This window comes from Cygnus olor, chromosome 7, assembly GCF_009769625.2.
Source record: "Cygnus olor isolate bCygOlo1 chromosome 7, bCygOlo1.pri.v2, whole genome shotgun sequence".
Classification (NCBI taxonomy): Eukaryota; Metazoa; Chordata; class Aves; order Anseriformes; family Anatidae; genus Cygnus; species Cygnus olor.
Window position 1 is genome coordinate 27,690,510 of NC_049175.1, and position 12,895 is coordinate 27,703,404.

The 12,895-nt window shown below is 40.9% G+C and overlaps 1 protein-coding gene across 3 annotated transcripts in view; it reads left to right on the forward strand.

The window, feature by feature from the left end:
- Positions 1-12,895, forward strand: part of SHOC2 (SHOC2 leucine rich repeat scaffold protein) — a 64,501-nt gene that overhangs the window by 27,728 nt on the left and 23,878 nt on the right. The gene's annotated exons all lie outside the window — the stretch shown is intronic.

Here is a 12,895-nt window from a genome sequence, read left to right on the forward strand (position 1 = left end):
CACATTATGGGCATGTTAGAGGGAGGTATGACCACAGCAGTAGAAGGTAGAAAAGGTAGCTACGTGCTATTACCATGGGCAAGCTGCTGGATGCTCTAACAGCTGATAATGCAGGTTAATGATTCGTGAAAGCCTCTACCTTTTCTCAGTCATGAATATATTAATACATGGAATCTCAATATAAAGTGACCAAATGTTGTATGCACGGTTGATGATTCTTATGACTTTTTAATGAGTAATATTTGTTTTTCCAAGTGTTGTTACAAAAGTTTGAAAGATGGTTACGTGAAACGATATAAAAGCGGCTTATTGATTTAAATAGTTTATTACAAAAAGTGTGGTGGAATGGCTGTATATCAGTAACTCCTAAGTTGTTCCCAGTAGGTTCTGATTCATGGAAAACATCTCTTCATCAGACTGATCACAAGCAGTGTTTCAGTAACTTATGTGCTTCATAAAAGGGAAGGTGTACCATAAGCTTTTTCTCTAGGTAGCTTCAGTTTTTAAAACACAAGCATAGCTTAGTGCTGTTAGGTGGAGGGGGAACAGAAACTTCTTCATGAATTGGAGAGAGTTGAAGCAGTTTCTTAAAGTGTGGGGAAAATCTTCTAGCAGTTCCTTACTCCTTGTAACACTGAGTAAGAATTCCTAAGCCCTGTGTTTATAAATGATGCGGCACTTTTTCCTGTCAATACACTTGTGCATTGGCTCAGTTAAGCACTACTGAAGTTGTCTCAATATTCACTAATTTTGCAAAGTTTGGGAAATGCTCGTTTGGATCCCAAACTGATCTCTTTCAAGCCAGCAGTGTTTGCCTCCTTCATCACTTTGATATTTGAGATATATAAAGTAACGTGTGCTGGATAGCAAGAGCTCCTGGGCACTTCCTAAATGCTGACATGCAGATGGCTTCTGCTTCATCAGGGAGTGAAGAAATGTGGTGAAGCTGTCTGCCGGTGGTGTCAGTCTTTGGCTCCCCGCAGGTGCTGTTGGAGTGGATTCTGTTGGAGCCACAGAAACTCATTTTTGCTAGGCAGAAATGGAACAGTGAATACGGTATGTTTGCTGATAAAGTGATTTTTCAGTTGGCAACTAGCATCATAGCAGTCCTGGGAATTTCCCCTGGGAGAGCTAAGGAATGATAATTTTGACCGATTATTTGACACTTCAGTTTCAACCTAACGGCCCGGGTGTTTCACGAATCGAAGACCCATACTGAAACGTGCTGCGTGTTGCTACGGACGTCAAAGAAATTGTGACCGATTCAGTTGGCTGGGTTATGTTATGCATTTGTCAGTACTTTACCTATGTCTGTTTTGTGGCTGTTGTTAAATACAACCTAGCAAAGAGTCAGCCTCTGAAGTTCATCTGGGGATAGTTCTGCATATATTTAAATTAATAGTAGTCTGTGAAGAAAAAGCTTTCTTGCGATGTTGCATTCCAGTGTTTGGTGTTGCCCTTTCCAAACGTTTAGTAGGTGTGTTTGATACTGCAGATATTGTTGCTGGTGGAGCTGCTTTGTTTCTCTGCTGTTTTGTTTGTGGAATCTCATGGTTAGGTTTCCACTAAAATACGTGGTTTCTCTACATACAAGTGTTCAAAGTAGTCTTGAAAGAGACCATGTGTAATAGTTGCATGGAGAAAATCAGTTACTCCTTTCATTTGCATTTCATTTTGCTTTTTTTTTCTTTTATTGTCTTGATAGCGTACTGGCAGAGTTCTTGGTTCTTTATCAAACTCCAGCTTGAGAACACGAACTACTTTACTTCTCTCTGTGTATCCAGAAGTTAGTCGTGCCCGTGTTTGTATTGCGGTAATGGTTCTATTCCTTTCGTGGCTCAGCACCTCACCGTGGAAGGCATTTTAGAAGCACAAGTGCAAGAAGACTCACTCCAATGAAGAATTTGGAAGGGCTATCACCACGTTTAACAGCAGACTTCATGCAAAGCACATTTCTCTGACTAGGTTGCCTGTACTTGAATCATTGGAAAAATGAGTTTAAAGGATTTTGAAGTTTAAGAAACACAAACTTCAACTGTCAAAACATACAAAACAGCTATTTGAAAATCTTTTTTTTTCTAAGTAGTGAAAACAGACAAGACGGTTTCACTTCTGTAATTGATTTCTATGTGCTGACTTTCACATCTCTTTGTTTTGGTACAAAGATGAAATGTTTGAGTTGGACACAGCTGAGAAATGAAACTGCTAAGAAATGTATCTCTTACTTTCCAATGGAATTTCTCTGGTTCTTTAAACACTTGTTAGTTCTCTACATTTTGCATGCACGCTTCAAAAAATATTAGTCTTTTTAAGCCCCAGTGATCTTAATTTGTACATTTGTAATACGGTTCCCAAATATTACATACAAAGCTGAACTTAATAGTAAACATTCTTGTATTATCGACTTGTAAATAACACAGAAATTTTTGTGCTGCAAAGCAGGAAGTAAAACGAGGCCATTATCTTTTATAAAGCAATATCACGCGGAACATTTCAAATTCTTTTTAAAAATACCCCATTGTTCTGAGGCCCAAGGCTCACATATCTGATGGTGAGCTACTGTGCTCGTTTGTAGATCTAAAAACTCACAGATTATGTAACCTGCTGACTTGTCCGGCAAGGAAGAGTCTGGCAGCGCTTGGCTACAGCCTGTTCGTGTAGCTACCCTGGTATGCAAGTATGCGAAGAATCCTTGGTTTACGTTTGGTGGTAGACATGCTTACTAAAAACATTGCCCTGGACAAAAAAAAAATGCAAACCCCAGGCTTGAGGCGTGGGATGTTGCTGCTGTCCCGTAGCGAGAAGTCCCTTCACAGAGCTGGGGCTGACTGAAGCCTTACGCCGGTGCTGAAGAGTTCTGGTGGCTTTTGTTATCACTGACCACGCGATATCAGTCCTGCGTAGTTATAAAAGGCTCCCCAATTTTAGGGGCTTGCTGGTTTTAAATAAAGGGTTGCCTGATTTTGCAAGCAGTCATCCCATTTAATTACTTTTCTAGGAATCTTTAGTCTCCAGCCTTATTAAATACAATTTGTTCTCCTTCTGCTCTCAATCAAAGAAATTGAAAGTAGGCTCTGGAGCCTTAACGCTCTGATGTTTGAGACCTTTCTGCCAACAGCCGGTAAGTCTGTGAGCTGCTGGTTTCTGGGCTTGCGGTGTAGCGCTGGTTTTAGATGCAGCGCTTTTCCTCTGTTGCTAATATTTGCTCCCCCATTGCATTTGCAGACAGCAGTCGTATCTTCTCCCAGCAATTACTCAGGTTTCAGTTTTAAGTCTTGCGTAACATCTCCATCCCTTCTGTCACCCCGCTATCCATTTTCTATATTTTCTCTTGTTTTAGATGGAGAGCATGCTTGATTAGTTTGGATGTGTGGTTCCAGGTCAGCGTTTCCCTGTTTGTGCTGAAGGTAACTCATTGCATCTGGATCATACTGCAGCTTTTAGATTGTCACCATACAGGTGCTTGTGTGGTCACCTCAGATACCTGCACTCTGCCTTCGCTGTTCTCCTCTGCCAGAAGATAGCCCTGAGATCCTAGGGTAAAAGTAGCATTTTAGTATAGCCTTAGTTTTTTACACTATTACATTTCATACAGTTTCTGTAGTTCTTAGTTACCTGTTTCTTCCAGTGCCTTCAGGTTCTGAGAAGACCCTTCCTTTCTGACTAGTCTTTACTGAAGACACAAGAAGACTGGTCATGAGCTGATATTTAACCTTCAGTCCTTTTACATCCATAGCAAGTTGCTATCTTGACTTCTACCAGTTGCCACCTGAGTTTCCTGGTTATTTTCTACGTGCTACTACATCAGACATCTTGGCAGAGTCTTGGTGGACTAGACAGAATAAGTAGATCTGTCATACTTTTGTAGAAAGCTCTTTCTACTTTCATGCCTTTTGTTAATGTCTCCTGGTAAACCTGGTGCTCTGTGTAGTGTCTGAACGCCCTTTCAGAATCTCTCTTTAGTTTTTCTCCTTTCTTAAATTTTGAATTGGTTTTCAGTCCTGTGGCAGCATTCCTTGTTTGATAGATGACTTGTCAAAGCTATACTACTGGTTATGTGATTTCAAAATAAGTTTCTAGAACTGCCTACCTAGAACATCCGCTGTTTGCTGTGCAAGTGCTAATAGTAGAAATAGATGCCTTTTGGGGGACCTGAAACATTTCTGAAGAGACTGAGTGAAGGTAAAGTGTCTTACAGATTGTCGTTGGCAAAACCTGTAGCTCATCAGATTTTAAGAGGAATCAGCTCTAAAACAACTGAGCTGTTACTGTACGTATTGCCTTGAAGAGACTCTGGAAGAGATGAACCTTCCAGCGCGCAGCTGTCAGGAAGCACTCTGATACTTGTTTGGTTCTGTTTTGGGCTTTAAAGCATCTTCAGTAGTTAAACAACACAAACTTGGATGAGGTGACCACAGTGGGGGAAAAGTTGCTTTGCATTTAAAGTTTTTATAAGAAAGAGGAAGTGTTATCTATAGCTAGTAAACAGATGTGTGTGTTTCTGGTCTCTTTTTTCCCCCAGAATGCAGTACATCTTGGTCCCATGCCTCCACTTGCTTTATTATGGGTAGGTAGGATGATGACAGTAACTTTTGAGTCTTCCGATATTTGGATTTCCTAACTTTAAATAGCAGCTTACTGAGCTCACTGAGTAAAGAATGGAGAAAATATTCTCTGTACTTTGGAAAAAGATTTTTAGTAACTCAGCAAATTTAGGCGCTAGGTAGGTAGCAAGTCATTGCTGCCAGTCTTTTACTGGACTTCTCCTAACCACTTTTCCAGCAACATATGTATTGTTTCTACATTTTTAATGCAACTGAAATGATTTTGATAGGCTGCATAGTAAGCTGAAATCCTGATGTGTTGTTTTATTTTCAAATATAAATAGATCTGTTTGAATAAGATCTAAAAATCCATAAAAATACATTTAACTGAAAACATATATATATATTTTAATCCATTCTTTCTTGAATGTTTAGCTAAAAGATCTGTTCAAGAGTGGCTGAATTAGGGAGAGTTTTCATAAAATGGCTGTGCTGATGTGCAACAACTTCATGATGCTGAAAAGGGCAGTATCCCCTCCTGTCCTCCCAGCTGCTCAGTCCTTCTGCCTCGTGCATCTGAATTGTTCCTCGGTGAGCTGATTTTTCTCACTAAACTGACAGGATATGATTTTGCTACTTTTGTTTTCTATTACATTAATTGAGTTCAACGAAATTTCAGATAAAACAGGATCCGGTGTAAGAGGAGCAGCACGGGCTGCAGCAGGGAGAGCAGGACTGCTGCTTCTCGCAGCGCTTAGCTGTTAAATCAGCTTGGCTCGCTGCAGCTCACTTGCGAAATCTCACAGGTAGCATTGCTTATGTTGTGTAAAAGCACGTGAAATGCATTGCAAATTGAGGAAAGATAAGCTACTCTCTACAGAGCCATTGAAAATGCATCATTTTATAATTTCAGAATCTTTCTTCCTTTTTCCTCCCCACCTTCCATCGCATGTTCCACAAAATCCTGTGTGACATGGGTGTTCTGGTAGCACCAGCGTAGCCCCACCTTCCTAAAGCATCATTTAATTTATTTATTTATTGGAATACTTGTGAGAATTTATGTACGCAAATTTCATGATGGCAAAGCTGCTCTTCGTTGCTCTGTGTAGCTATTTTTTCTTGTAAGAGTGCATCTTGCCCAATATCCTGCTCCTGACTGTGGCCCTAAACAAATATGCTTGTCCTGCTTTTATGCAGATGTATACAAGGCTTAACCTGACTCCTTTCCCAGATCCCAGCTATTTTCATATCGGGGATTTCCTGAGTCTGGCGCAGATTTTCTATTTAAGAATTCTCAATCGACTCCTCTTCCAAGGGCTTCACCATTTTTTTTCCCTTAAAGTTTTATAAACTCTCTCATCCTTGGCAAGGTCCACAGGTTTGCTTTGAACACAGCTTTTGATCGCTTCATTTAACGAGCTACGGTTCTCATGTTCCGAGATGGTCAGCAGTCATCCTGATCTCTCTGCCATTCACAATTTGGATATCGTTCCCCAAGTTTTGCTTCTGAACACTGATGGGTTGTTTGAAACCCATCACTTCATACACAAAGCTAGATACATTTCTTTTCTTGGTCCCCCATGTGCATTGCTTTAAGGTATATAGGGGAATTTAATCTGTCATTTTGTTGCTCAGTCACTTAGACTTGAGTTCTTCTGCAGTGTTTCGCTCTACCCTTGTCCTTAAGGTCATGAATAATTTAGTCTCAATCAGGAGGCTGCTGCTGCTGCTCAGCCCTCGATGGAAAGCTCACTGTTGTGCACTCGCTGAACACGCGTACATTGAAAGCGTGAAAGCAGAACCTACCTGCTCGCTTGGCTGTTGAGTCTCTGGTGGCATCCATGGAAAAAAATGTTAATGGGAAGGGTTCCGTGTGGAAGCTTTGCCAAAACAATCTCCAGGGATAATGTGGAAATGAATGCACAAGGTGGACTCTGGCTTCATCACCATATCTGGTAAATTCTCCATTCCTCCAAGATCAAAAAGTTGAAGATTAGAATGGAAGAATGCGAACGCGATGGTGAGTCAGACAGGGAGCACGAGAAGGAGGAAAACCAGAGGAACTCTTCTGGGTTGAGGCCAAGCAAATGCTTCGATTTGCAGTCTGCTACTTAAGCTAGCTTTTTGCATTTCTTATATCTAGAGTTTTATTGCATTCTTTCACATTGTGTTGAAGGAATTGTTTTGCACATTCAAGTTGGTATTTTCTTTACCAAGGCAGTGTTGCGTGTTATACAATTTTTGACTTTTTTCTCTTTAGCACACAGATCAAATAAAAATAATATAGTCAACACAGTTGAAATTGCATCTGCTTAGTTTCTGTAAGTTTCTGAAGACTCCAAATATTGTGTTTTCTGTCTGTGAATGCAACTCTTATTCTGTGGAGAATCTGGTCAGGGCTGTTCTGCAAGGGAAATATTTTTAGATTGTAATTCAGGGAATCTGCCTACACCAGACTTGGAATGTCTCTAAGACTCTCGTCTGTTCTTCCCTTCCCCCATCTACCCAATATTTAGATCATTTGTGGTTTCTTCACTACTTTGAAACTTTTTCATAACACTTGCACCTGTTTGGTTTTCGGCAGCATAGACGGCAAAGCAGATGCGTGCAGCTGCGTTACTTCATGGCTGCTCCATGCTGAATATGGTGCCTCCTTACTCAGTGACTGCTTGGTTGCAAAGCTTCTCAGCGGTGCTCTGAATTTCATTTCCCCTTTTTTAGCAGACCTGACAATACAGAGAAATACTATTTGTATGTAAGAACCTCTTTTTCAGTTTCAGCAGTTTGAAAGTTGCGTTCCTGGGCTCGGCTGTCACGCTAATATCTGCGAATCCAGTGGGTGAGAATATCTTTGTAAGTTTGTGGTCTAACGTGGTTAAAGCCTGACCTTGGGAACCGAAGTGTAATAAATACGGGTGTCCATACACGTGTGCTGTTGCCTAGAAGTCACAACACGACTCCGTAGTTGATGCAGTTCTGGTCACTTTCCTGAGCTTCAGGCAGGGTGAAGAACTTGATTTTGGCCAGCTTCAGCTTTGGTGCCTGGCTTCTGATTCCTGTGGGAGCTCATGTGGGGACTCAGTTTTGTCTCGTCAGCTATTTGGCAAATTTGTCCTGGTTGAGATGTTTTCAGACTGGCTTTACGATAACGATTGAGTAGTTCTGCCTCCTTGATCTGCTTGCGGAGCTTACTGGGATGATGTCCTGATGGTATTCCAGTGAATGCTGACAGCTTGTTAGAAGTCCAGCATTTTTTTAGTATCAATGCTGCAATTATTTTAACTGCTGGAGTACTTCATAAGCGCTGAGTAGAGCCTGCCCTCGCTAACGCAGCGGTGTGTGGTTAGCCTTTATTATTTGTGCACGCTGCTGTTCCTCCCTCAAAAGGCATGGGGGCCAAGATGTGACCCCAGGCTCAGCCTCTCCAGAACCCCAGTCCTCCGAGGCTGCTCCGAGGCTGCTCGGCTTCATGCGGCTGCAAGGCTGCGCTTGCCTTCCCCCAGCTCCACGAGCTTCCCGCTGCTTAGTTACGTGCCCGTCTCCATCCCTGTCTGCAGCCCTCGCTGAGGCTGTTTCTTCTGCCTGTGTCATATGTTTAAAAGGTTGTCTGAACACGTTTTTATTTGTATTCCTTCATTGTTTATAACTGAAAGTAACAAAAAGTGGTTTTGCTGTTGTCTTGTTGAAGCTTGTTTTAGGCTTGATTTTTAGTCTTTTCAGTGAGCTTAGCTTCTGCGTGATTGAGCGGTTCCCATAACTAGCTTCTGTTTTACACCCTGCAAATTTTAAATATTGCACTGTGCTTATTTATTTATATGAATATTGTAATTGTGATACATAAGTAATTTGGAACCATATTAAGATTTCTTTCTTTTTACTCTGTAACTCTTCTGTATAGGCTATATTTTGTCAGTAATAATTCAAAATAGCTCATTTCTAACTGTTGGTGATACACAGCAAAAAAATCATCCTGTCTGTTACAATGATGTACTCAACCCTTGTGTCCAGGGATAAGGTTCTGAAATTGCAGTTTTTTTTTTTACTAAAATCAGAACTCTTACCTCAAATACCTTTATAGACAGACTTAAAAAAAAAAAAAAAAAAAAAAAAAAAGGGTTGCTTCCCCTCCCATCAGGGAACCTAGTGAGAGGTGAATGTTATGATTGTGGGAAATACTTGAAGTTTGTTCATAGCGTTGCTGATTTCAGATAATTGTTCTTTACAAATTAGATTGCAACCAGAGTGCTGACGCACCGGAGTCAAGTTCCACTTCTGTTTGCATTCTCCTCTTCCTCGCGCTTTCTGTAGGAGTCTTTATCCTCCTGCTGTGTCATCTGGCCGAGGATCTGTCATGTTGTGAAGGATTTCACAATTTTCAATCTGCTTAAGCATGGGCAGGCATAGAGTTAATCCAGAGGAAAACAGGTTGTATTGCAAATTCTCCTTGCCATCCAAGAGAGTTGCCCACCGAGAGAATTTGTGGTGGGAGACACCACAGCCCTTTTGATGCTGACCTATGCTATCTCCCTATATTACTGTTAATTTGTGAAGCCTTTAATATTGTTTTAATGTAGCTGTGTGCTGTTTTTAAATGGCCAAGAGGAATTTTCAGTTACGTAAGTCAGAGCACGTAGCCTGGCCCTCGTGTCATGACAGGCTTCCCAGGTTGGCCGTGTAATGGGACTGTAACTCTGCCGCAGTGTGTGGAAGACACCAGTCTCCTCGTAACCCTGTGTTTTTCCAGCACGCACATTTAGCTCTGTCATTCCATACCATTTAGTCTCTGTGTACCTCTCAACAGCAGTCGAGTAATCGTTCCTCTCACATTTTTTTCTTTTTTTTTTTTTTTTGAGCAGTGTACTTTGCTGTATTTTTAGCGATGTTTTTAACTAGAAAGTAGTTGGGTATCTTCAAGAACTATTTTCTCTGAAAAGTACATGTGAATTGTCCGACATTTTTGTCTTGTAGGCACTTTTAAAATGTAAGATTTAAAAAAAATACATAATTAAGCCTTCTGTTTATGGAGAAGCTGTTTTATGTATTTCATATGGACATTATTTCTACTTTAAAATTTCCTATTACCAAGCCTGCTAGTACATGCAATTTCTGCCCGCATTCTTGGCAGACTTTGGGTTTCAATAGCCTTTTTATGTGTAGATTGCAGAGCAATAGTGTTTAAAAAGATATATAAATCCAACTCCAACCCCCCAGAACTTCCTGGTTTGTTTTCTGATTGTCCTGAGGTTGCTCATCTCTGCAGTGCAGTTGGGAGCAGTCTGTAAAGAATTCCTTGCTCACTACCTCGAGATGAAAATTTTGGCCATTACTTGTGGTGAAAAAACGGCTTCCTTCACTTTACCTATGATTAGCTTTTCCCTAAAGTACTGCCAGCCCTCCTCCAGTGGTCTCTGGTGTCTGACCTTCGCTGGTGAACTGATTCTGTGGACCAGGTAAGACTTATCTCCAGCTGTGGGCAGCACGTTTCTAGCTGGGGTGGTCTTCAATATGAACACCACCATGAGTTCCTCACTCATTAGCCATTTTTCTTTTTGTACCTGTGCAAACCTGTCCTTCAGGAAAACTCTTTGATTTTTGACAGCCCCTGCCCTCACACGCGGAGGCCGGGCCGTGCTGGCGGCACTGAGGCTGGAGCTCTCCCCTCAGCACACGCAGGCTGCGGGCCCCGTGCCCGGGAGGCGTTAGAAGCAGAGGCTGATGAGAGGCAGGCCGCGTTGGCCTCATCAGGCACAGGGCCTGGCCAGCATTGGTTTATTAAGGATCGGACCCCTTGGTTTCCCAATTCCACTCTTCCCATGGTTATTCTTCTCAAACCGCACTGACTCCTCTGCTTTCCCTCCCTGAAGATCCCGCGGTAAGGCTTGCAGCCCCCAGGTGCTCTTCCTCGCATCCCATGGGAAGCGTCACAGCCCCACTGGGCTTCCTCTTTGTGCCTGGAGGTGAGCCCCCATCACGTTACCCAAACGTTTTTCCCTTTGTTACGAGAAGCGTATCTGATGGAAGAATTTTTTTCTTTGCCCTGGAGAACAGCAGGATAAGTATACCTTGCGTGTTTTCTGTTGACTTGCAGGGTCTCGGTGTTGTGCCTCAGCAATCCACATTAAAGTATTGAAAGAATTTCACTTCCCCTCCCCTCTCCTTTTGCCTTTAGGCTAGGAAGGACATTTTGGTGAGCTGCTGTCAGACCACAAGTATTATTACATCCAAGAGCAAGATTCCTTACAGAGCAATGTGAACTAAAAGCTGAATGGGAGATACTGAATAGTATCACTTGAAATTGTTTCCCTTAAGTCACTGTACTTCATGATAGGGCTTTAACTTTTGCTTGACTGGCTACATAAACCTGAGCTTCTTTCTTTTTTTTTTTCTTCTTCCCAGAATTAGCTCTGAGATGTTTGTGGCAACACGTATCTTGTTGTTGTCAAAGTTTTCAGCGGGTGCAAAAGGGAAATGCAGCAAATGGTACTGCAGAAATCCAACTCTTTCCTTAACTTTAGCAGATGTAGAGTGGGAAGAGTCAAGTAAATGAGAAATCAATGTGATGAAATGAAATTTGTGCCACATTGAGTTTGACATCATTGGTTTAGGTATGCAGGGAAAAAGAAATGAAAACAAGATTGTCAGGACTGAACTTCAGCAGTCGTGAGGTGAAAAATGCTGACCGAAAGTGCTATCAGAATTCTAGGGTTTTATTATTAAAGATAATATGGGGTTCTTTTTTCTTTGGTTTGTTTAAAGGGAGAATGAAGTCTTCCTCTAGCTTTTTCTCCTCTTTCTACTGCCTTCTACACTTTGCCCACTTGTTTTCATGAATATCAAGCAGATGCTTCTACCGCAGAACATTAACTCTTGCTCAGCCGCCTTCTTAAGTTTGCTTTCTTCTGCCTATTAATGGCATTGAATCGTGTGGTTTATGCAGCATGATTGGATATTGACTCTGTGGTTGCCTGAAATACACTTGAATGCTGACTTGAGAGGTGAGCGCACACAGTCATGGAGGTGGTGCTTAAGCATTACATTTTCATGTGCCTATTTTCAAGGAAAAACATCCCAATGTGTGTCAATAAATGCTGAAAACAGGGTCACTTTTACATAGACTTTTTTTTTTGGCTGGATTTTCACAACTGTTTTCTGATCCTTAATAAGAGTTTGTGCCACCTGCAGCTCAGATAGAGTCTTGAGTTCATAAATATATTACAATTTAATAAATTATTTGTGATCCGCTGATGGTGTAATATATAGACAGTCTACGCATCAGAACTTGCCCAAGCCAAGCCTGTGGGAAAATCCCTAAAGGATCATGTCAAAGATACAATACTGAAGCTTAAAAATAGACAGTCATCCCTCAAAAGGAATTTGCTTCTTTTCCAAATTTGTTACTCACTGAGTGATGCTCTGATACACAAATACAGTGACCTTTACTGGATAGAGTTGAAGCTGTTCAAATCATTTACATTAATTTCACCTCCATTAGATCCAAAAAATATGAGCCTGTGTACCTGGTACCTGCGTTCATGCACGCATGCACGTTTTCTCAAGCAAACCCAGTGACCTATTGCTCAGAATGCAGCGTTTGTTGTTAAAATAGGTGGAACTACTGTACAGAGAGAGCTGTGCCTAGTTGTGCTCTTCAGTTGGTACATAAGAGTCAGGAATGAAACAGAGCAGCAGTAAAGCTGCTCTTAGCTCTAAGCAAGTACAATCCTTTTATCCTTTTTAAGGCTTAACAGATGAGTCTTTTATTTCAAACTTTTATTGGCAATACCTGTGCTTACATATATATTATGTCATAATCTGTATAAATAGTTTTTACAGTCTTCTTATGATATGTTGCCTTTTCTTGATGACTAAAAATGAATAAAAATAACATTCCGCTGGACTTTGGATGAGTTTTGTAGGGTGTCAGCCAAATAATTTTGATGTCTCTTAAGCATTCATTTTGTGTCTGAACATAATTTATGCTATAAAAGCAGATCTTGGTTTCTCATAATTCAATACAATCCACTTACTCCATGAGGTTTTAAACTTCTGGTCAGCATGAAACAAGTGTGAGGAATGGATTTTGTACTCCTCAAATTCCACAGCTTGAAGTGCTAGAAGAAAATCAATAAATAAGATTTCTTTAGAGAATCTATAAAAAGCTTTATCCAAGTTTTAAAAAAATTGTCAATCAGATTTTAAATCTTACTGATAAAATTATGATGCTCTAAGGCCTTAGTTTATATTTATAATATTAGAGTAGCAATATATATATATTTCAGATCATCATGAAAAATCTCTCCAGACCTGTACATTAAAGAACTTGATGTTTTAATTTTCTTGTGTACTTCTAG